Source organism: Ochotona curzoniae, unplaced genomic scaffold (genome assembly GCF_017591425.1).
Source record: "Ochotona curzoniae isolate NIBS_2020 unplaced genomic scaffold, NIBS_Ocur_1.0 contig_43, whole genome shotgun sequence".
NCBI lineage: Eukaryota > Metazoa > Chordata > Mammalia > Lagomorpha > Ochotonidae > Ochotona > Ochotona curzoniae.
This window is the reverse complement of record NW_024466218.1, coordinates 12,946,252-12,968,420: the sequence shown is the minus strand read 5'-3', so window position 1 is coordinate 12,968,420 and position 22,169 is coordinate 12,946,252.

Sequence of the window (22,169 nt, the reverse complement as noted above, 5' to 3'; positions counted from 1 at the left end):
CAAATTCACTTTTGTGGCTGAGCCCATGCTGAATCCGTTTATTGATGGAAATTGGCTCAGGTATAATTCAAACTGGTGCATACATTGCAGCTACATCAGGAACTATGAGCGATGGCCAATAGGTGCTCAGCATTCCTTCTGCCTGCTCTCTTCAGCCCATTCATTTTCTAAATGATCAACTTGAGTGAGGTAACCCCAGCAATTGTTACTGAACAGATTACCTGGCAACACACTGCCTTCTACCATGTGAGAAATGGCAATAGTTTTACATACCAGTACTATTTCATGACCATTGCAAATGATGATGTCCAAAAGGAGAAAGAACAGTGTGATTCAGAGTGAGGCATGGCCTAGGGACAAGCACAGTACCCATTGTGCTTTCCCCTTGCAAAATGTCTCCCCTGGGTTTGAAAGCGATGTTTATCAACGAACAGTTATTATTACTGTTTTATTATTGCCTCAGTTAGCATTTATATGGCACTCTGTATTTTCAAGGTGCTTTTCAATCATTTTTATTAGCAAGAGAGGGTAGATTCCCAGGCACAAGTGGAAGAAGCTAACAGGCTGGGCTTTCTTAAAAAGCAAGGATGTTTCTACAAACAGACAGGCATACTGTTCTCTAAATTTGACTTTTAAAATGGTGGTTGAGAGATACAGAAATCATTTGTGCAGTAATTATCCAATAAAAAAGCCACTAAACCAACTAAAATGCCAGGGGAGAAATTATAAATGCTATGCTGCTTTTCAGTCACAAGGAGAGAAATTCATTCATGCATGCATGTATGAATCCAATTCATTCATCATAATTTACTGGAATATGAACTCTTTTACCCTGATCCTTGGCTAGGTATTACCAAAAAAGTGCATAGAATAGTCAATTCATGGCCTTTATCTTAAAGGAGTTGAAATCATCATTTTGAAGATAAATAACATAAAATAATTAAGCCTATGAAGCAAATGGTGCTCATTTAAGATGGTAGAGAAATTTTCAGAAGGAAGATGAAAGTGTTTGAGCAGGAATATTTAGAATAATTCCCTCATGGTACTAGAATAGAGCTGGACTGTATAAATGAAGTGGGATTTGGAAAATCTGGGGGAAGAAACTAAAGAATATATGCTGCCTATCCTCCAAGAATTTGCCATCTAAACAATTGAGTTGATGTATTTGTCATAATTATGAGTAAAAGGAGTTTCACAGTAATATATTAAAATTAGTGGAAAAGATGACATTTTGTGTCAGAAATTAAGAAGTGGGTTCTAGCAAAAACATCAAAATGTACATTTTACAACAAGAAAGAGGAATTTTAAAAGGGTAACTATTGCAGATCCTTTTTTGGAGGTAGTCCCCAGTCAGTTATCCATCATTTATGCAACCCAAACACAAGTCATGTCTTGGGTGTCAGAAAAGATTTTATTTCCAGCTTTTCTCCCCATTCCATTCAACAATGTATAAAATACTATAACTCAATGGATGAAAAGGATTCAACAAATGGACCAAATTAAATATGACATTTACTATAAAGAACATGGCACTTAACACTTCAGCTCTGAGTTCCAACTCTTTTAGTACAACTCATCTGTGATTATTTATCTGCTAGTTACTATGTTCCCAGTCTTAAGCTATTATCAGGAGTAAAATTCTGGAAAAACACCCCTCCGGCTCTTAGGAAATTTATTAGATTATACATAACAGCTTAGAATATTAGAAGTATAATGTTAAGTTGATCAAAGATAAAAAGAGGTTACTGTGTGGAAGAAGGGGATAAGCAAGCTAAGAAAAATAATATTCTTCCTATGAATGCAAGCCAGAAAATACAGCCTAAGAAGGAATTTTACCGGAAAGAATAGAGATTCAATATCTTATCTAGGTAATAATGCAAAAAAAAAAAAAAAAAAAAAGAAGAAGAAGAAGAAGAAGAAAGAACCAGTGCAATAGCATAGCCAGATAATCCTCAGTCTGCAACACTAGTACCCAGTGTGTGTCCTATTTTGGGTCCTTCTGCTCCACTTCTGTCCCAAATCTCCTGCTTAATGGTCTGGGAAACCAGCATGGAATTGTTCATGACCTTGAGACACCGCACATCAAGCTAGCGGGCTTCTGGCTTTGGAAACACTTAGCTCCATCCACTGTGGTTGCTTAGGGAATGAACCAGTGGATGGAAGATATCTTTGCCTTTCCTTCATTCTGTAAAAGCTATATTTCAAGTATAAATAAATAAATAAATATTTTTAAACTCCACTCTGAACTTACTCTTCAAGTGAACACATTCCTTTTATCTCACCCCATATCTAATAGATACTTGTCTTGGGCTTCAAACTCTCAGTGTTTTTCGATTTTGTAGCCTTCTATAACCTAACATTGGTGCATTACAGTAATTTCAAAGCAAAGCTACAGAATGATCAAGTCCTTGAATTTGAAAGAGTGCTACTAGTAACTATTGCATAATTATGAAGAAATGCATTAATTTATATAACCCTGGTTTATCACAGTATTTTAAAAATAACTACTTCGACTGTTGTTAGGGTGAAATGAGAATATATGAAAGCAGTTAACATTTTCTCTCATTCCTAGTTGTCACTAAACATTCTTCTTATAATATCTAAAATTTATCCAAAGATTGTGGGACTTTGCTGTATAAAACCATTTCAGAATGTCAATATCTTGGGGCAGATATTTGGCACAGTGGTTAAGGCATCCATGAGGGATTCTGAATTCAATTTCTAGCTCTAGGTTTAGGCCTGACCCGTCCTGGCATAGGCATGGACATTTGGGAAGCAAATCAATCAGTAGACAGAACATCTCTCTTTCTCTCTCTCTCTCTCTCTTCCCCCACCTCCTCTTTCTCCCTCTCTCTTTCAAATAAATCCAGGGTAGGGATTGCATCTAGTAGTTAAGTTTTTCACTTGGGATGCACACATCCTATATGAGAGTCCCTAGTGTGATTCTCAATTGCCTGGCTTGAGATCCAGCTTCCTGTTAGTGTGCTGCTGAAAAGGCAGCAGGTGATAACTCAAGGACTTGCATGTTTACCATTTGTGGAGGTGACCTACACTGAGTTCCTGACTTTCTCTTTCTCTCTCTCTCTCTCTTTCCCCCCCCCCATCTCCTTGCTGTTCAAATAATATGAATATATAGTTAGTTAGTTACTTAGTTACTTAGTTAAAAAAGCATTGGTTATTTTTAAAATTTTAGTACCTAGCAAAATAACAATGAAGATGACCTTAGTTTAAATCGCTAGAATATATTTGCTGCATTTATAATTGTTTACATTTATTTATTCTATTAAACTTGTAATGCTACAATATATATACAATACAACCAGATGGATTTAATTATTAGCAAAGGAAGAAACAGATTTTTTCCAATTCACAGAGATCATAAGAGACAGGGATGAACCTTGCATTTAGGGATTTGACCTCAAATTTTCCATAATTCTCAGGCTTTCACACACCTACCAGTGTATATTAATATGATCTTGGACAATCTTTCCTCTCCTGGAAACATGTATTTATTTAAGAAAGGACCTATACCTTAGAATTTTAAGGACATGTTTTAATGATTACCATTTTAGCATTCTAGAAGACAAGTAGAGGAGATATTTTGGAAGAATTATCTTGTGATATATTTGTCTAGAAATTTCTTTTATAAGAAGTGTGAATATGATTTTCTCTTCTCCTACCTCTGTCTACAGGCAAAGGAATTGGTAGGATGAATGATCCAAATTATATCAGGCACCTTGAACCAGTTTTACAATTAGAAAGAGCAAAGATCCCAGCCACAACCTTTTCCAGCATTTCTACAAGAAATTTATAGTCTTACCCAATAGTCCCATCAATAAAGTTGAGTAGGAGCCAAGAAATGAAGAATTTCTGTTGGCTGGAAACTTTTTGATTTGTTCTATTATCATAATTGATGACCTGGAATCAAGAACTTACTCAACCAGAATTTCAAACATCTCATTCTCACATAGACAAATGCCTCTGGAAACCAATTAGGAAAGTGCTGTTGATTCTCTTGGCTATTCCCTTCCCTGGTAAATTCCTTTTCTATTTTCTTGTTTATTCATATGATATAAATGGTTGTCTGGAGATATGTGCATAGTAGGGGAAAGGAGAGAGAGTCTAGAGGACCTAACTCAGTGTCGATGTGGTCAGGAAATTCCATGTCATGGAAAAGACATTGACAAAATCTGCCTCGGAAAGAATTTTACTCCCTGCACATGAGTCATGCCTTGGATCTCACATCATCAAACACTTTTTTTTCCTTGTCATTCTTAACATTTTCTCTCATTGGATATTATTCAAGCACATCAAAGTCACATTCATCTTGAGACTTTGCTCTTGCAGTAAACCCAGCCATCGGTACTTTAAACCTGAGTTTCCCTATGGCTGGTAACTTTTAATAACCAAGCCCCAAACCAAATAAAACTACAGAGAAAGAGAGAACTTCCCTGACATTCCTAGCATAGTTTCATCCCAGATTCTTTCAATCCTAAGACCCTGTATTATTTGTCTCCTTACAGTATTTATCATTCTCAAAAGCGATATTATTTACGCATTTAGTCTTTGCATTTGAATGCAAGTTCCACAAGGGCAAGGATGATGTCTGACTTATGTCATATCCTCAGTTCCTAGATTAGTGTGTGGCATATAATAGATACTTAATGAATGCTGATGGGAGTAAATACATAGGGGCAGAGACATAATATAGGAATACTGCTTTTACTCTGCTTTGTGCATATTTTATCCTGCTGTGAAATTTATTTCAGGTTGCTTTTTTGTGCACTGATAACATTTTTATCAATTAATTACTCAAAAGTAAACCCTGTATATTCTGAATCTTTTATATCTTTTATTTGTTAATATACAACTGAATGATTAATGCTTAAAAAAAAGTAGGAACTATGCAATTGACAACAAAACAACCCTCATAAATCAAATAAAGCAGGAAGATAAGCAAGCATTTGGAGTTCTTCAGTAACTGAAAGAACAGGGTTTTTTTTTAACCTTTTCTTAGGCTTTGCTTTTGTTTGAGAGAAATCAATAAGGAAATATGCAAATGTAAGTTGGTGGACTGAAATGTTTGTTTACCTCCAAAAGGTGTAGCTTACGCAGTTCCAAATGTGATGTTCGGAGGCAGGGCCTTAAGATATCATTGTATTAGGTAAGTGGAGCTCTCCTGTGATGGAATTAGTGACCTGTAAGCAGAGGAAGGAGAGCTTGCTCCACTCTCTGTGCTCTCTGCCATGTAGGCACACAAAGCAAAACCAGCCCTCTGCAACCACAAAATAAGAACTAGACCACACTGGAAACCAGTCGTGATTTCCAAGCTCCAGAGCAAAGACAAGCTATTGTTACAACAGCTTGACTTAATGTAGATAGATGTAACCACGGGTATAAAACACACAAGAAAATAAGGTGAGATGGGAACAGGACAGTAGCCTGGTGGTTGAAGTCCTCGCCTTGCATGCGCCAGGATCACATATGGGCAGATTCTAATCCTGAAGGTCCTGCTTCTCATCTATCTCACTGCTTGTGGCCTGGGAAAGTAGTCGAGGACGACCCAAAGCCTTGAGACCCTGCACCCACGTGAGAGACCTGGAAGAAGCTCCCTGCTCCTGTCTTCAGATTGGCTCAGCTCTTGCTGTTGCGGTCACTTAGGGAGTGAATCATCAGATGGAAGATCTTTTTCTCTATCTATCCTTTCAGTGCATCTGCCTTTCTAATAAAAATTTTAAAAAACCATTTTTAAAAAAGGTGGTGGGATAAGACACTACAATTAGCAAGGAAGACAGAAAGAGAAATTACAAAGTAAAATAATGTCTAAGTCTCAGATACTAGAGATTGGTGAAGTCTGAAATGAAAAAGAAGGAAATCCTGTATTGTGCAACAAAATGGATAAAACTGGAGATCTGTATGCTTAATGAAGTCACCCAGATCCTTCCGATTGGTTGCAGTTAATATGCAGAATACAAGCATGCACACATACACACACACAAATCTGAGTGTATACTGAGCTAAAGTGGCATCTTGTGATTTGACTGCTTCCAACAACCTTGTCTATGCACAACAGTGATCTCTGCATTCTTTTTTGCCAAACTCTTTGTTTAGAAGAGCATTGAACCTGTGATTATAAAATGAATTGAAAGTGAGTTACTGTAAAAGCTTCACAGAGAATAAGAAGGGAAAGAGGAATGAGTAGGAAATTCTTGTATAATTGAAATGATGTCTAGGAAATTCATGATATCTGTTCTCCCTGTATTAATAAATATGTAGCAGTAAAAATGAAGCAAGATAAATGGCTGTTGAAGGTATGTGAGAGGTGAATTTAGGTTTAGAAAAACCGAACCAAAATGATGACAAATATGCAAAGGGATATATGTACAACAAAGTGGAGAGTCATTCTAGCAGACAGCATTTGTCACCACAGCCACGAATGCTTAGATGCTCTGAATTCCATGCCAGAGTGCCCAAAATTACGTTCTGGCTCTGCTTCCAATTCCATCTTCCTACTAATGCTCATCCTGGTGGCCACAGATGGCTCAAGTAGTTGGGCTCTTGCTCCCTACATGGGAATGGAATACTGGGCTCCTTCCTGGCTCCAGCAGGACAAATCCTGACTGCTTTAGGTGACTGAGGAGTAAAGGAGTGCATGAGAGATCTCCATCTGATGCTTTCTTCCTTTTTTGTTATTTGCTTCATAGGAATAACAAGTGCAATTATATCCATCATAGCTTAAAGATTTCTGCTTCCAATTCAATCCTATTCATGTGGAGGAAACATGAAAAAAATGTGTATTATAAACTTGTTCTTCAGAGAATTGAATTTAATACTTCTATCAAATTAAACTTTTTTAAAAATTCACTTATTTATTTGAAAAGTAGACTTAAGGAGAGCAATTTGGGGAACAGAAACAGAGACACACAGGAAGACAGAGAGAGGTAGTAGGCCTTCCATCTGCTTACTCAATCCCCAAACAGTCACAAAGGTCAAGACTGGTCTAGGCCAAAGTCAGGATCCATGAACTCAATTTTGATTCTCCATGCGGTTGGCAGGGTCTTAAGCATTTGGGCCATTTGTGCTAATTTTTCAGGCACATCAGCTGGAGCTGATTGGAAATGGAGTTGCCAAACTTAAACCAATGCTTATATGTGCTGCCAGAATTGCAGATCACAGATTAAGCCAATGCATCATGATGCTAGTCCCAAATAAACTTAATTTTTAATTCCATTTTCTGTGAACTTTGCAAAGTCCCTTCATACGAAAAACTGTTCTCAGCTGAGAAATGAGAGGCCATTATGTATGTTTACTGGGGCATGGGTTCACAAAGGTCAGTGAGGCACCCTTTATTTAATCAACACATTCATCATATCACTAATTCACTTTTTTTTCTTTTGGACATCAAAAGGATAGTCTTTTCCTTTTCATTATGGAATTGATGGGTTGGTGAAGGCATCCCCTTTATCTTAAATTTTTTGCTTCATTAATGCAAAACCCACTATTACAAGCCCAAGCAAAGGATTGGTGGGGTAAACACTGCAAGACTTAAAATCTCTGGAGTTGAATATTTTCTATGGCTGTTTCTTCATTTTCCCATCATCATCATTTTGCTTGTGTGCAAATCCAGATCAGACAACAGCACTAGCACAGAGGCAGGAAAGAAACCCGAGAAACATGCAGGGTCTTATGCCTGGGTCTTTTGAGGATTAATGCTTCTTGGCATTTTGGCATCTTGGATAAACTAAGCTGACACAGAAAGAGAACAAGCATCCTGCCCAACGTACCACTGAAAATTGGGCACAGGAGAAGCCATGTCTTTTCCTCTTCCCAAGGCTTCTGTATGTTGTTCAACCCATAAGCCCAAGAGGACTCACATTGCCAGCTTCTCTCTGCATTGACAGGCAAACTTCGCTACACTCAACAAATTTTATACTTTCCACTTGGTCCCATTCAATCCCATGTGGTGTTTTGAAAATATGTAAAGGGAAAGTGAGGCTCCAATATTTTTCTTCTCCTCATAAATATGGCATTTTAAATAAGGTTCATACATATTCATCCTTTGCTCTTTCTTTTTTTTCTAAATGTGCACCTATAGCTTCAGTTTTATTCATACCCCTCTCTGGTTCCTTGGTTTGAATTGGAAAATTGAAATGTAAAATATTAACCAAATGATAAGTAGGCAAATTCTCTCCTTTCAGTGTAAGCCTGAAAAGAAGTGGAGAGAAAATCTTCCAATAATTAAAAAGCAATATAGTGAAAGACCATATCCAGCTTACATGACACTAAAATAGCAATAGGAAGGTAGAGCAATTTGTAAACAGAACATTTATGAGGAATGAGTGACTGATTGGTAAAAGAAATCTGTGATGTCAGTGTTACTAATTCAGAATCATACTTCAAACATTCCATTTTAAGAATTCTCAGGTGGTTTAAAACTTTGCCAGAGTTTCTGAAGAGTATGAAGATTTTCACACATTGGTCCCCTTCAGCTACACACCCAAATGCGTCCAGCACAGATAAACTCCATCCAAAAATCATTAGTTTTTTTCTTTCTTTTTCTCTCTCTCTTATAAAAAGAAACTGAGCAGGAAATCTCACTTAAACAAGCTGTCTCACGACATTTCTGGCAAATCCTAATTCCAACAAAGTTGAAAATATCTCAAGAGCAGCCTGTCATATGGAATTTCAGTGCTTTTGCTCCTAGGAAATGCAGAAATAGATGGATATGTGGGATTCAAACGATGCCAAACATCTGAAGAAAAAGAATCTTGATGTGAACTACAGGTTGACCTGATTCCATGTGAGGAGCATATGTTGCCCTTCACGTACCAGTTAGCTTTTGCTGTGTAACAAACTACCCTGTACCTTATTGACTTAATACTGTGTTTTTCATTGTGCATGACTCTGCAACCCAGTAGGTCAACTCCATTGCCCTTAAGGAGGCTTAATCAACAAGTCTCCAATTTGGTGTATGCAAGGAAAACTACCTCTGCTGTTGGTTGAATTCTCTCACACAATCAAAGGCTAATTGGGGTTGATTTTAACAGAAGACTGGACCCTCGTCTACATGGTCACCCCCCATCAAGCAGGCTTTGCTAGGCTTTCTAAGCTTTTGGCAGTATTCTGTGACAAATCACAAATGCACAACACCTCCTCTGTCTATTCTCAGACAAGGCAGACCATCCCTGCATCATTTTTCTATCCACAGAGTAGGCCCTAAAACTGGCCCAGGTTCAAGGCCAGGGAAAATAGATACAAAGACAGATTGTAAACCTTAAGGATATGAAAATACCATTAAGTGATCCATGAATGAAATCTTCTAATTGATTTCATTTTAGAGAAATATACTTTTGAGAAATCTCACAATTTTTAGTACTCTCTAAAGCTCACCTTGTCACAGTCTCTCCACCAGGTACTCAGACAATAGCCAACAACACTGAATAGCTCTGTAGATGTGTGATTTGTTCACTGGAATTTGAGGAGCAGAGTGAAAATAAAAACGTATATTAAAGCATTGATACTAACAAGATATATTAAGATTTAAATACATTGCTTCCACATTTTCTATCCTTAAGTATGTTGGTACAGTATTTCTAGAATGGAGGCTCCATTATTGTACCCAGGAATTTATTTTCTTCCTAACTATTGCTCTCTATTCTGAGAGTTTAGATGAAAGAGCTTTTTTTTTTTTTTTGAAATCTTACCAAGTGTTGTCACAATTTTTTTTTCAGAAAACAGCCAAACTTCATGCTCCCTTCCCACATGGTTTTTAAGGATACAGCGAAGTATTGAGAGGTTCTGATTGCCAAAATAGGCCCCTCAAAATACTAGCCAGGACTTCATTAGTGTATGTAATAATACCTGAGCCGGTTTCTCACTTGGCATCTGCTGGTTACAAAATAACCTCAGAGACACTAAACTGTAAACATGACAGACATCTTCAAATTGATGAAATGTGATATTTCATATCACTGTTTTCTCTGCAAATATACATATGTTTGCCTTGAAACTAGTGTGTCCACAAACCGTCCTGTTAGATTTGCTGTTTTTCAAGATGAAATGTCTCCTTTAAAGTTTGTCCATTTTCATCTAATTAGAGAACCTAATGAGAACGTCGTTTCAATTACTTCCAAGGGGAAATATTTTCCTGAGGAAGCTGGATGACATTGGCTCTACAGATGAATACATTCCTTTTCAAGATCCTTAAAATACTGGAAAGCACGGGGGCAAAAAGGACACCCGGACCTAGCATTCAAGACACTTTTTGTTCTTTTCCTATCTTTACCTTTTCAATAAATTAGTGTCTCAAAGTTTAACCTTCGTCTGTAATCCATCTGGGGCTTCCTCTCATAACTCACTCCAGAAGGAACATTAGTGGATGTGAGTTTTCTCCCAGGGATTCGCCCTCCTTCTGTTTTAAATCAAAAAATGCTTTTGCAAATTAGCCAAAGGAGACAGGCTGTAAGCTTCCTGTAAGAATCCTTCAGTGTGCCCTCTGGACTTTCTGTCTGCCTGCTCTCAAAGGTTGTGCGAGTTTAGGGTGGACATTAAAATCTACATGGAACGTGTAAACAGCACATGTGGGGACAAACACGTCTTCCATAAAATGACAAGCTCTGCAGAGTTGCCGTGACGGAAATGCATGGCATCAGTGCTTACCCGGCAAACGAAAGCAAACAGGACAGAATTTTATGGGTCCAACGGTTCTTAAAGATCATGCTAAAGCAAGAACCTCATGTCACAGAGGAGGAAACTGGGACTAAAGATTCATTTGTTCCAAACATAATTATTAAGTGTCTGTAGTGAAGCAGGATCTGCCCTTACATGTCCCCAGGATGCAGCAGAACAAAGATCTGGGAGTTTACTGGTGAGTAGGATTAAGCCTTCCACCAGGACTCAAGTGCCTTCAATCCTTTTGCAGAATTCATGACAGGACCTGCCCTTTTAATTGACTTAGAATATTTGGCAATAGGGAAGAAAGAAAAAACTTCCAACACCCTGATCCAATATTTGTCTTTCTCCAATTATTCACTTCCATGTAGGACAGCAACAGAAAATCACTAACAGGGGACTAACTGACAATCCTTGAAACAAAGCTAAACAGCCAGGTCGGCAGCCAGAGACCACTATATGGAGGGATGAGACAAATCTGCATTTCATATATTCCTACTATTGCTTATATGGTTCTGTGTACAAGGTCTGTAGCAAAATGCGAACAGGTATATAAAAGAAGAAAGGTGCAACCCACTTATCACAAAGTGCTCAGTTACCCTAACTTGTAACAACATTATGAATGCCAATGTAATAACTGGAAATAAGGTGTACTTCCGTGGATATCAATTGTCCTTCAAGAGTAGAGTAAGCTCAGTGTAGGGTAAGTCATAAAGGTTCATGGGGGAACTCAGTTAAGCTGCACCTTTAAAGAAACCAGGCAGGCAACTGGATACAATGAAAATTCTCCTTTCTCTGTGTAAGATCGTGCTAAATACTTAAGGATGATTTTTCAAACCCAGGATCACAATTCTTTTCATTTTGGATTCTTTTAATGTTTATGCTCACCTCGCTGCCTTGTTTGTCTTCCATGTCTAGTATTTCCATTCCTTTATTTGCATTTGGCTCGCTGTTCTCAATTCCAGTGTCCATTTCACAGCATTTGAAAACCTTTTTTTTGGTTTGCTCCCTTGTCCTAGGCAGGCTTCATGTCTGCAATGGTTTTACTTTTTTCTTTCTTTTTTTATCACCTTCTATTCTTACAAGATTTTTGTATCTTATAAGATTTTTGCACTTCTGTGATATTCTATCTCAAATTTTTATCAGACAGAAGTATTTTTTCTAAATCTGAGATGTGTTCAGTCACGTTTTCCAGCTGATCTGTGATCACTTTTTCTTAGACAAGTTCTCTCATGAGGTTGTCATTCTTTAGTTATATCTCATTATTATTTTTACTTTCATCATCTTTAAAGACAAGGGTTCGTGCACCTTTCTGCTTATTAGTCTTCTTTTAATGGGAAAATTCTTCCAGGATTGGCTGTTGGAGTTTTCTGTGATTCTCATTATGGCTGGTGGTGGGTAGAGTAAATTAGCCATGTACAACCATTATTTATCATTAACCATAAAGATGATCCCCTCAGAGCATTCTAGACAATGCACACTTCTTTCCCAATAGTTTTACCAAAAAGCATATCCCTGCACATCTTAATTATGGTGTGACCTGAAACACTTGGTTCTTTGGGAATCTTAGTTTTAAGAATTAGTAGGTGAGACCATCAAGAATTCTTGTAAGAACAGTTATCTGCAAAAACTAAGGCAAGACCCCTCTGTATTCTGCAAAGCCCCATCAAATTTGAACTGTCCAGTCTGGCTGGGCGGGAAGTAGACACTGTTAAGCTTCTGAGTTGCCCAGGATCTCAGCCCTCTATTCTTTTCAGGTGGTTCCCCTTCCTCAAGTACTTCCCTCACTCACACAAGCTGCTCAGTGCTCTAGGAATTCTCAAGGGCTACCTTCTCCAGATCTCAGGTTTCTCTCTGAACAGCAAACCTCCCAATTTATCCACCCTGGAACCTCTGGCAATGGAGACTTCATATCCCCAAGTCTGTGCCCTCAATTTAGTGATGTACGAGAATCATCGTAGCACCCTTCCTGCTCCATGGCCTTATACACTCTGAAAACAAGCAGTTTGGGAAAAGTTCAGGTTGGCAGTCTGTTTTTAAACACCCAGATTCAAAAACATTTTTTTTTTAAATAAAATTTGTCTCACAGAGGAAGGGGTGGTTTCAGGTGGAAAGGTATGTGAGACACAACACGAAATCTAAATCTAGGGCCCGGCACAGTAGCCTAGTAGCTAAAGTCCTGGTTCTTGCATGTGCCAGGATCCCATATGGGCACAGGTTTGCTTCCCTTCCAGCTCCCTACTTGTGACCTGGGAAAGCAATAGAGGACTGCACAAAGTCTTTTACCCTGCATCCTTGTGGGAGACCAAGAGGAAGTTCCTCGCTCCTGGCTTTGAATCAGCTCACCTCCAGCCATTGTGGCCACTTGGGGAGTGAATCATCTGTTTCTCCTTTCTGTATATCTAACTTTCCAAGAAAAACAATTAAATCTTTAAAAGAAATCTAAATCTAGGTTATGGTGTCATTCTCTGTTTAGCCTGAATTTTCTTACTTCAACCCGTACCCAGGAGAGCTCTCTTCAGATCTGTTGTTGGAAGCAAGTACTGCAGGTTCTGTTGCTTAGAGTCTCTTCAATGCTAGACCTGGGTTCTGCCTTAATTATCTGAGATGTACACCAGGGGATGCTCCCTCAGCATGGCCTTGCACAGACATTTGACCTTTCTGTATCGACGGCCCTTGATCTTGTATCATGCTTAAGAATAACAGATGTCTCCCGGGTGTGTTGTTTGCATTTGCTTTTCATTTCCTTTTATTTTGGGGAGATACTATCGGATCAACTCAGCTCTCCCTCCATTTGATGCTGAGCTCCTCAGCAGGTAAGGAAACTAAGTTGAAATGCATGGAAGTCTCTTCACACAGCATGGGGCCTGCACACTGGGAACTCTTAAAGGGCATTTGTTGATAATAAAAAGGCATGTGAGGAAGTTGATAATAGCTAAGAAGAACAAGAGAAAAGGATATGATAAGGATACAGAATAACAAATGTTGTAGTTGAATAGACACATCATCTATTTGTTTCAATCTGACTGAAGTCTAAACATATACAATTCAGTATTCTTCAGTTAATGTATGCATTATACAAATGTTTAATAACCATGGATCAAGATACCAAGAGCCACAGGCAATCAATAAAAGGAGAAGAAAGATATTTAGGAAAACAAAGCATGTGGGAAGACAAACATGGCACACGATATCTGTTTGTATTCCTCAAAAGCTCAGTAAGAGAAGCAGCTTTCCTCCTTACTAACAGACAACTCTTATCTTGGCTTCTAAGAAGCATTTACTAATGGAAATAAAAATGAACAAAACTTAGAAAAATGTGATAGTGTCAACTGTACTCAAAGAAAAAATATAATTACTTTGTCACTCTAATTATACATGCAGAGTAAAGCAATTGCTTGCTATTTACTGTTGTATGCAAAAAAACAACTTAATAGTAATAAACATTGGTGAGAAATCACTTTGTAAATTTTAATTAACAAAAGCAGTGAAATAATTTTTAATTAAAATCTACATATGCCGATAAGTAAAATGACCCTTTGTGTTCCAAATTTAAGCTTTTCTTAGAAGAATAACATTTCTGAGCCCCTAATTATATACAAATCATTTAGGGGGAAAGTGGCTAAACACCACATTGTCTCTTCTGAATGGAAAATTAGGAAAAAAATTGCCAAAAAGGAAAAAAGAAGACAATGAAATAGTTTTTTTTTTTTAAGACATTCTCATACTGGCTTGTAAGTAGTATTTCTCTCTCTCTCTCACTCTCTCTTTATCTCTATCTCTATCTCATTCTAGTAGTTAAAAACTCAAACTTCATTTTGGGTCCATTTCTGACCATGAAGGCTTTGAATGTTAATCTTCACTCTTACCACCACGCCCATCTCCTTACAATAAGGTTACAATCCTTAATGAATGAATGAATTGGTATTTTCTTGCTGGAAATTACAACCAATTTTGGAAATGGGTACTAATGGCTTTTGCAACACAAATAAGTAGCTGTATAATTCATATTAATAATTCCAACCACTAATCAGCTATAATTTGAAATCAACAGCTTGTGGAGTAAAATAAGGAATTAATACTCTGTCTTTCTCCCCTTTATGCCCAGAGCAGGTAGATGCAATGGCCTTACTTTGCTATCTTTCCATCACCATTAACATAGCAAAAGTAAACCACCTGGATAAACAATGTTTCTCATTCCTCATTTATTAACACAAAATTCTGTACTTTATTAACTTATGCCAAATCCCTCTCCCATTGTTACAAGAAAGCTCCTAGAATGAAATTATTCTAGCCTCATACATAAGTTTCATAACTATGTTCTCTACTGAATTTTCTCAGTTTCTGAAATCCTTGGTAGATATTTTCTTGAATATTACTCTTTCTTAATGGAGCCTGAAGTAGCAAAGACTGGAAGAGGTGATGAAGGGAGGAAAGGAAGGACATTCCCTAAAGCAGGTCTGTTTTCTGAGACGTGATTTACCGAAACACTCCCTTGGCCACAGTCCCCCAACTAATTTTAATCTGAAAAGGGGAATAAGGTCAGACACCACCAACAACATACACCACAGTCATTCCTCTGATAGCAGCAAATTAGCCCTGGGAAATAACACGTATCAGCCTGAAAAATTCATGAAGATTCAAATCTGCTGCCTAATTAGCTACAGTGGTTGATACAAGAGGTAAAAAAAAAAAAAAAATAGCTCACAACTAACAATGTCAAATTGGAGGCATTTGCTGAAACTTTGCACTGAATGGCTGAATTGATTGAAATATCCAAATGACCAGCAAAACCCATGAAATCAGAGAAACTATTAAGTTTCTGTGGCTAGGCTACCTCATTAGAGTATGGGTAAAAACCCAAGTCAGAATTTAAGTCAAAATCCACACTATATGAGACATATGTGTATACTACAGGAAATAGTAACATATTTCAAATAAAGGTGAACTTGGAAAAACTTACACAGTTTCTACAGAGATTGAAAATAGGTATTTTCTTCAACTTTTATAGTCATCAATTCCTCTCTTCTTCAAGAAACATTTTTTTAAAATAGCCTTTGCTTAACCACTTTCAGTAGAATGTATGAATACAAACCTGTGACTCCTGCTTGGGATTCAAAGGAATTAGAGGAATTCAAGATCAGGAGATCACATTGTGCTAATTCGGGGGGATATCAGCCTAATAGTGGATGAATGAAAAGAATCTCCCAAGACCAGGGAAGGGGAACTAGATTTCATTACTGAATTAATGTAATAGCTAAAGTTTCATACTAAGTCACAACTGATCTCCCTGAAAGGCATTCTTATTGATTAGCGAAGAAAGTATATCTTCATCCACAGCTGTATAGATACAGATCTACATACTGTATATGTGAATGTATGCACACAAATGCATATAGGTCAAGCTATGTGCTAATTGATGAAATGAAGGACCTGAAACAAAGAAATATTATGTAAATTTATGTGAAATCTTGAGCCCTGGAATTGATTTCTACAGGTAATCAACACAAGAACGCTTCAAACAGTATATGGAAAAAGAGAAATTAAAACGTAAGTTTAATTTCATGTAAGAAATGTTGGTATCCATGCATAAGATTTCATAATAAATCTTTTTTTTTCATGAATCATTAAAGATTGCTGTGTGCATGGATTTCAAATTTTTGCAGCAAAATAAACATTTTTTAAATCAATTTACCTTGAATTTTTGAAGTACTTTTATATGCAAGAAATATACCTAATAATGCAACCCGAAGAGAAAATTCAACTGTGTGAGATACTAATTGAAGCAGAAATTCATGGTAGAGCATGAGCATTTTAGAGGAGGAAGTTTCTTAGAGGAAATCTAAAGGATGGTGAGGTTTGATTGCATGGACTAGATGGAACAAGGGTAAGAGAGCAGAGGATCAGCATGAGAAGTGATGCAGAAGCAATGTGCAAACATTTTTGCTCAGATGAGTGAATAAAAAATCAGTAGTTGCCTAGCTCAGAGATAGAACCAAATGTACAAACCAATCAGGAGACTACGTAACCCTACCTGTATCATATTTTCTGATCTCCCCCTGCTACAGTCAAGAATTCATACAGTCAGAAAGAAGTTGAGAGACATTAGAGGAAATCAGAGGACGGTGAGTCACGCAAGACCAGCACTTACCTCAAGGAATATGCTTGCATTTAGCCAATGAAGTGGTCAGGATGTGATTCTCAGATTATGTTGGTTTATTCATACACTTTGTGCCCTTATTAGGCTCAGTGCTATTTCCTCAAAGGATCGCTTTTCACAATTTCACTTGAGCATCAGGCATTCCAAGAGTTCCAATTGTTACCACATCGTGTCATAGCCTTTAAAGAGTATTCTCCATAATAATGTTGATATTTAAAACACTTACACAAAGACAAAATGTTCCTTTTGGTTGCATTTTAGGGAATCCCAGATCTCTGGCACTGCCATCTGTTCAAGACAAGGTGTCATTCTGTGGCTTTGGGATATTTGGGCCTCCCTCTGGTTATTTCTTGAATGAGAGCCCATCTGGATACCAATTTATGTCTGCTTTACATATATCCAAGAATAGCTTTTAGGAAGCACAAAAATCAAACAGCTAGATCACATCATGTATGTTGCCCACCAAACTGTCTTGTATATTCTGCTACACATATTCTAAAGCTAAACTTTGAGCTTTGTGATTCTTTTTCATATATAACCTAATAAATAACCTAATAAATAAAAAACAACCTAATAAATAAAAACAAAAAACTCTCAAAACCAATTTTTGGCCAAACATTTTCATAAGAATGAAGAGAATTGATTAATAATCCCTATCAAAGTAGTCACTACGTAAAAATAATAAAATAAATACAAACAAAAGATATCTGCTAATCAAAGATTGAATAAATATTTTATTATTCTATCATTGATCAATGCAAATGACAGTTACCCTAAAATTTTGCTCTAGGAAAAAATCTAAAATAGTCCACTTAGTGGAAAACATGGATCTTAACATATCGGGATTGACTATGGGGTTTCTAACAGCTGATACCAAAATCAACTTTCAAAGTCTTTATTTCTTTATGCAATCTAGATAATATTTGTTTTTCATCCTCTGGAAAGTAAGAAGGATCATTTTTATGTACGTGTTGGATTAATCTTGGAGATTTTTCTTTAACTTAAGGTTTACTTTGTATTAAAAAAATAAAACTTGGGGGCCTCTGCTGGGCAACCACATGCTCCGACCATTGCCCTTACCATTCCCTCTGTCCTGCACCATCTACTCCACAAAGGGAAATGCTTTCCTTCCTCTCTACTTGATTCCTTTGTCTCTTTCCTTCACCATGTACTTCAAAAAGCTCTCCCTGGTGAAGCTCTCACTGTCTCTTCCAATCAAGTATGATGTCTCTGTTCTCTAAATAACTAGGACGCTTTCAATTCTTAATAGTATCTGTCTTATTTGATCTTAAAAACGCTCACTGAACACAGATTATGTGTCACATAGTGCTTTAGGTGCTACTCCCTGTCTTCAAGAAGTTTAAGATTCTGTGTCTGAATTTTTTTTAAAGGAGAAAACTTTTCTTTCATGGTTAGATTTTCTGCACACCTATTCTACATTGGGAAGTTTAGTCAAGTGTATTGAATCAGAAGGAACATAATTCTAGTAGCAACAATTTTCTTGCTATTTTTTCTTGAAGGACTGCTTTAGAAGATGAGCCCTTGGTTCTGTTGCCAAGAGTGGTTACCTGCTTCTAGCAAGAGACTTTCTTTCTGAGAAGGCAAATGAATATAATATTTGCCAGAGATGGCAAGTCTCTGCTAACTGGAACACTGCTATAAAGATTCAGAACTGGTTTTCAAGGTTTTGAATATCCACTCACAGTATGTGCACTTGTCTTTTATTTTCCATCCACATCTCCCAATGTTGAGGAAAACTGTCTTCCTCCCTTTCTCTCTTTATCTCTTTCTCTCTCCTCTCTCTCTCTCTCTCTCTTTTAGTAGATATAAGGGGAAATGATACTGTGCTACTAGCTCATATCACTTTCATCTAATCTCTGAGGCAAGTTTTCTCTGGAACATGATCCTCCAGAGTCTGGGATTCTGTTTACTACTGAAACCATGAAAACTCAGTGATGGTGGAGGCCAGAGTGAGTCAAGAGCCAACTACGATTCTTGAAAGGGTAGCTATCATTTTTCATTGTGTTGACTCCTACAGCCTAGGTTTTGAGAATTATACCTGATAGAAATGAGAACATATTTGAATGAAATTCGAGTTGGACAGACAATGGGGAAATTATCCTGCAACAAGCTTATAAACCAGAACACAGTAAGAGTAGTCTGTTTCTGGTTTTTACACAATGTCCAACTTGCTTTTGTGTCTCATAATCAGTTTGTGCTCATATATTTTCTCTTAAATTCCGTAATAAATAAGGAAACTTCATAATTATTTTTAGTTAGTACTGTAGCTTTATTGTGTAAAGCTAGACATATAAGGGCCTGGGATAGTAGCCTAATGACTAAAGCCATCACCTTGCATGCTAGGATCCCATATAGGTGGCCAGTTTGTATCCCGGCTATTCTGCTTTCCATCCAGCTCCCTGATTGTGGTCTGGGAAAACAGTAGAGAACAGCCCAAAGTGTTGGGACGTTGCATCCATGTGGGAGACCCAAAAGAAGCTCCTGGCTCCTGACTTCAGATTAGCTCAGCTCTGGCCCTTGCGGCTACTTGGGGAGTGTGAACCAGTAGATAAAAGATCTTTCTCTCTGTCTCTCCTTCACTCTGTAAATCTGACTTTCCAATAAAAATAACTAAATCTCTTTTTTTTAAAGGCTAGGCTATAAACAATGTAAATTGAGCAGGAGAACCTATTATTAGAATGTTTATTTGCATCTGAGCAAGAGAGAGAATCTTCCATCTGCTGATTCACTCCCCAAATGCCTGCAACATCTAGCGATAAGGTAGAATAAAGCCAGGAATCTAGACTCATTTATGACTCTTACGTGAGTGTCTAGGACCCAAGTACCTGAGCCATCATCTGCTGCCTCCCAAGGTGTGCATTAATAAGAAGCTGTGCCAGAAGTGGAAGACCTAGAACTTGAACTAGGCACTCTGATATAAGATATGGGCACCCCAACAAATGTCGCCCTATGAAGTTGTTCTAGTAAGGATGTATGCAGCCCAGATACCCCATGCAGTGTCTCAGACTCTTAATATCTTTAAGTTTTACTAATGATGTCATCTGAAAGTGTATAGACTGAGGTATTATATTCATTCATTAAGTGTCTTTTTTTTTAAGTGGCTTTTATTTATTTAAAATGCTGAGCTAGATACAGAAGGAGAAAGTGAATGAATAGCCACGTCTGAGTCAAAGTGAAATCAGAAACTTCATCTCAATCTTCTAGGTAGATGACAAGGATCCAGCTACTTGGGCCACCTGCTGCTTTCCCAGTCACACTAACAGGAAACTGAGCCATTTTTAAGTTTTTAATGATATAACCTTGAGTGTGTTATAGCATTCAGGGCTACCTCTCACCTGCATAGTGTGAATTTTAAAACCAAAATGATTGAAGGGGTGCCTTAGTTTATTCTTCTATTGTTTCTATACTAAAACATCAGAGGCTGAGTACTTAAAAAGATGCTTTAACTCACAGTTTTGGAAGCTAAAATTCCAGAATTCATGGCCTCATCTGTATCAGGATCTCCCTTGGCTGTATCACCCATGGTAAATGGCACCACAACAGAAGTACATAGGAAAGGAACAGAGGACAGCACCCTACAGGAATCCCAAGTGACCAGAGTGGCTGGTCTTTTTGTTTGTTTGTTTGTTTGTTTGTTTGTTTGTTTGTTTTTAGCTCTCTTGAAGAAAATGGCCTTAATCCCTTCCAGAGTGGTTAGCTAATGACCTTCCATCTAGATCTACTTTTTAAAGGCACATCATCTTGCAAATGAATGAGGACCTTGAGAACCAGGTTCCCAACACATCAAAGCCCAAAACATAGCAAGGACAAATGGAGAATGTCGAAATAATTTAAGAAGGTTTTGATATTTGCTTACATAAATCCCTTTAACCACATGACACTCAAGGAATTTCACACGCCTGAAGTAAGAACTTTTGTTCTGTATTTATTATGTGTGTATTATGATCCAAACACACACTGAAAAAGCATTGAAGAGGTTCATAATGCTATGGACACTGAAAATATCACCAAGATCATCATCATCAAAGAGAATACACATCTTAAAGCAATCAAGATTTAACTTATCATTTCTCATATTAGTTACTCCTGGTGTTAGAAACCTAGCAGATACTCGAGTCTGCCTCATCCTAAAGATCTATATACATATATCTTTGATACTGTCCCTTAATGCTACCCACACCAAGCCAAAGCTACTTGTATTACTAGTGTTTTTTGTAAATACAGCATGAATATGTACAATTATTTCCCCTTTCCAGAATAAGCCAGAACATAATGTTAACTGGATATGACACCTGTTTTGCCTTCTCATGAAAATGTGATTTCCTTGGAGATGGATCATTGGTATCCCAAGGCTGACCACGAGGAGAACTGCAACTCAACAACCACAAACTTTGCACTGTAGTTTAGCTTTCACTGAAGTGAGAGCAAAAAGACATGACCCTTTTATGATGAAAGGGTCTGATGGATCAACATGTTGATTGAGTGCCTGTCCTCTACCTAATGCAGAAGCTGGAAGCATAAGTGAAGACAGAATTTTTACTCAGAAGTTAAGTAAAATGCGTTTGAAAAGAAAAAAAGCAGTATGTTAGATTTTACCCTCATGAATAGACCCAGACAGTACAGAACACATATGCTAAAGGAGCTCAGAAAAAAAAAGCTAGCCTAAAGAGTTCACAGAAGGAGTTGAACTTGCACCATGCTCTAAAAAGATAGGTAATGTGAGAAATGCCCTGCTATGTGGTGGGCGTGTTCCCCATGGCCTGAGGCAAAGCTTCCTCTGACATGGCTAGAAGTCAAGGGGAATGTGGAACATTACCAGAAGGTTGAGAGAAACAGACGTGCCTTATAGGCAATGATAGCGTCTTTGGTGGGCTGGGGGTTGGGGAGGTCTAATGGAAGACGCCCTCCTGCCATCCCCTTTCTTACTCTTTAACAGCTGTAACCTGTCAATAATTATGTGGACATTCATCACCAGCTTATCTCCAGTGTTTCTCATGAACAAAAAGCACCCTTGCCTCACCCTTGGTGACGCCGGGGCCTGTTGGCAGACCTAAACACTGAGAGGTGAGACACCTGGCCATATGGAAATCGGGGAAGAAGTGAGGATATGGGCCCATTCAGGCAGATGGACCATGTGAGAAATAAAACTCAGTTTAGGCAGAAATAAAGACCAACTACATATTTTGAGCTGAGAAATATAATCTGGGGAAAATACAAAAGTGGTAATCAGTTTGGGGCTTTCTCAGAAGTTCAAAGAACAGAGGGATTAACTCAGGTGTGAGAGACTCTCTTCCACAGCCTCTGCAATAAACCCGAG